A 3,674-nucleotide genomic window follows, 5' to 3' on the forward strand; every position below is an offset into this window, starting at 1 on the left:
CTGCAGGTACATCTTACAAATCCCATGTATCAGAGGCACATTTCTTATCCAGCTCTCCTGCTGTAAACTGAATTTGCCTGTCTGAGGGGGAAAGGAATGATCCTGTGGAGCTGCATTGCCCTAAGCCTCGCAGAGCACAAACCAGACAAGACAAAGAATGCAAACAAAGGAGGAAGGACTGGGCTGAGTCTGGCCTGGGCGAGATTCCTGTGCTTCAGCAGGGCTATGGCAGGCATGGTTTGGCTTGGTGCCCCTGCTGACAAACCAGCACTCCATGACAGAAGGCAAGCGGTGCTGTTGCTGCTGAGTCCCATGAGGCCCACGCACCCGATTTGGTACGGCGCTTTAAATAAATTCATCCTTCCAAACCATCTCAAGAAAGAGTCATTCCCTTTATCACAGCAGATCACATCAATGGGACTGAGCATTACCCAGGACATATAGTTTTCATGAGACTTGAAGAGGAGTCAATACCTACATAACTAACCTTGCAATGCACTTACTCAGTGGCTCATGTTTTTGCCAGTGGGAACACTTGGCCTCAAATTGTTCTTCAGAGAGATCTTAGCCCCTGGTTGTAAATCCTTGCTTCTGCCCAGGAGGCATAAGTAGCACATACCCAGCCTGGACAGAGCTGCCTGCAACGTGACGAGGAAGAAAACCTGGGGGGCTGCACTGGTGGCCAGTGGCAGGGACAGAAGGTGGAAGCTACTGGTAAGAACTGTAAGAAACTTTCAGACATTCAGGTGACCTGAGTAAGACATGGGAGGTGAGGAGAAGCAGGCCACAATCAATCCCCCCAGTGCTAGTAACAGTCATCTGGGCATCTTCACACTGCTGGTGAGGTCAAGGAGAAAGGAGGAAAGCAGTGATTCAGTCTGACATAAGGATGATGCTATAGCTCAAGTGAGAGGGGAAAAACTGGAATAAACTCCTCTGTGCTTGTTCCAAAGAATAACAGATTGTTAATGAGCCTTTTTGCTCTGGTGGCAAAGGGTAAGCTGCATCAGCGGGAAGATCTGAGGTCCATGAAATGATGAGTGGCCGCTGCAGAGTCCCCAGAGAGACCATGGCTAATAGTTCTATTCCTACTCACATGCAAGAGACCTGTGCCACTGCAGCACCCCGGCAGTGCAGTAGAACAGGAGGACAGGCGGTCCTGAACACCTTGCACAGGTAGGCGTTGCTTCCCTGTGTTGATATGGTACCCCAAGCTGTGCACGACTTCCCACCCTGCCTGCAAAGCCATGGCTGCAGTGGGCCCTCTCTGGAGCTGTGCACTGCCATTCATCATGGAGATCAGAGCCGTCCCCTCCACCTGTTCATCCCTCTGTTGAGCACGCCTGCTTCATTAGCTCATCCTCTGCTTGCCTCTCTTTCTGCCTGCAGTCTCTGGCTTCTCTCTTTGATTATCCATATGTTGTTCTCATAAGGAGCTTTCCCCAAGATTTAATTCTTGGGCCTGCTGCACAACAAAAAGGCATAACAACGAGTCTCAAGATTGCATCCCGCAGAGTGCTTATCAAGATTTACCTTGCCATTCACAACCTGTTTTTGTGGCAGCTGGTCCAGCAGTTAAATAAAACCTGTGATTCAAATGGAAGGTACCAGAACAGCAGAGCAGCCATGCCCATACTACCCATTTGCATTCTCCATTCCCTATTTCTGAAATATTTGTATTTTCCCTCTTGAGTCAGTAACCTGAAATTTTACTTTGAGTCCTCTAAAAATTTTACTTAAAAAGATAACTTCCAGACAAATCAAAATGAACAAAAAGCCCAAATTGGCCTGTTTATTACACTGGACCTGACAGAAGGGGCAGTTTAAGTAGATCAGCAAAAGAGTAATTCTTGCAAATGTGAGCTACTGAGGTCCTCATCAAGATGGAGAAAGGCAAGATAGGGGTCTGATTTTGGGAGGGAAGGCTACAGGAGCCCACGGGAGAGCACAGAGGGAATCCTAACAGAGGCAGTGGGCTGGATTTGGCTGCTTACAGCACCCCTGTACTAGCAGGCTATGTCAGGGAGGGCAAGGGAATGCCTGTCACTGATGGATGTTACCCCACCTGACACGTGCGCCGGACCTATGGCTGAGCACAGTCTCTGCTGCACACAAAGTTCAGGGGAATAAACTGTGGATCTTTCACCCATTCCCCTCGTCCCAGCCCCCTCCTAACAGCACCCCTCAAGTTTTCCCTGAATCCCTAAGGAAACAGACACAGGATTGTGCTGGCTGCCGTGGGCACCTCTCAGTTAAGTCTCCCTGTTGGATGCGCTGCCTCCCCACCGCCGTCTCTGGAGCACCAGCGGGAAGGGGCTGCCTTTCTCCCAAGCCCCCCGGATTCTCCCCCGCTGTCTCCCCATCGCTGCAGCCGCTCGCCTCGCTCCCATACAAAAGCCAGGGCTCGTCCCTTCTCATCCCGACGCCTTTCTCCCTGAGTTTATTGTCATCAGCCGTAGCAGGCGAGAGATGAAGGGAGGGGAGGAACTGTTTAGCTCGGTGCCTTCTCTCGTAACCTGTGCCTGACCAATCTACCTCCTGAGGGGCTGTGGGGAGCTCCTCCCGCCTGGCATCTCCTCACCCCTCCTCGAGCCCCTCGGCTCCTGGCACGCGGAGAGGGATGGCAGCAAGGGCGGGATGAGGGAGAGAGACGGACTGACAGCAACTGCCCTTTCTCCAGGATGCGTTGAACGGAATGAAAACCTCCCGAGCTCCTTCCTCCGGGTGTCTGGGAGCAGATCCTGCCTTCCTGGCGGGGTGACTCCTCTGCACTGTCTGTGCGCGTTCCTGTGCGTGTGCTGCTGCCATCGCAGATGTACCCCCAGCTGTCACTTCACCGCGCACAGTCGCTCCCTCTCCCGCCTCTCTCTCTCTTTCTCTCTCCCCCTATTTATTATTTACGGAGGATTACAGTCCCTTTCCCACGCTGTCATCTCGCTGTGCGGCTCCTCTGCCCTCCACGCGAGGCAAGCGGCTGGCTAGGGAGGGCTCCTGCCAGCTAGGGTCCAGCTGCGAACAGAGGCACTTTCTGCTGGATTTGCTTTGGGATTGTACCGGGTCAAGAGAGCTGGAAGAGCTGCCGTTCTCACAGGAGGGTCCCTTCCAGCCTGACAGAGGTAAGTAAAGACGTCTCCCTTTGGCGTTTTTCCCCATCCCCAGCTAAGCGAGGTGAGCGGAGCTGCCCCCAGGAAGCGGCTTCCCCGGGGAGGAGAGTGGGAGGCAGGGGCAGCGCTGTCTGCCAGACAGCTCAGTGCAGGAGGCTCCCTTGTGCGAGACTGTCGGGCAGCGACTTCCCCCGTAAAGCAGAACGGCAAACCTGCTGCAGAGGTTGCTGGTTCCAGTCCAGTTTCAGTGCAGGCAGACAGGAGCAACTTCTCCCAGCTGAGAATGGCACCGGCACCTTTCCTTGCGCCACGGGCGGCTCCAGGTGCGGCTTTGAGGCTGAGAGCTCGGTGCTGGGGTCACCCCGTACCGGGCAGCTCCTGCTGAGCCCTGCCTTTTGTCCCCTCCTCGGGGCTCTCAGAGGGGTCAGCATGAGAGGTGCCACTCGCCTGACCTGTGATGGCTTTGCTGGCTATCATTTTGGACTCGGCTGTCTTAGTAACAGCACCCTAAAATGGAGAAGTACGGACCAAAATTGAACAGGTTCAGCACTCAGTACACAGCTTTAGGAT

The 3,674-nt window shown here is 53.7% G+C and overlaps 2 protein-coding genes across 3 annotated transcripts in view; one reads left to right on the forward strand and one right to left on the reverse strand.

Moving 5' to 3' along the window:
* The window catches only part of CACNA2D4 (calcium voltage-gated channel auxiliary subunit alpha2delta 4), a gene marked incomplete at both ends in the record, with an annotated part of 126,706 nt that overhangs the window by 24,869 nt on the left and 98,163 nt on the right, over positions 1-3,674 (reverse strand). The window lies entirely within an intron of this gene.
* The window catches only part of LRTM2 (leucine rich repeats and transmembrane domains 2), a 27,508-nt gene continuing 26,146 nt past the window's right edge, over positions 2,313-3,674 (forward strand). For both annotated transcript variants that reach the window (XM_017726243.1, XM_017726241.1), the window contains exon 1: positions 2,313-3,116. The gene's annotated coding sequence lies outside the window, so the exon portion shown is untranslated. The remainder of the gene's footprint in view (positions 3,117-3,674) is intronic.

Source organism: Corvus brachyrhynchos, unplaced genomic scaffold (assembly GCF_000691975.1).
Source record: "Corvus brachyrhynchos isolate BGI_N302 unplaced genomic scaffold, ASM69197v1 scaffold191, whole genome shotgun sequence".
In the NCBI taxonomy this organism is placed as follows: domain Eukaryota; kingdom Metazoa; phylum Chordata; class Aves; order Passeriformes; family Corvidae; genus Corvus; species Corvus brachyrhynchos.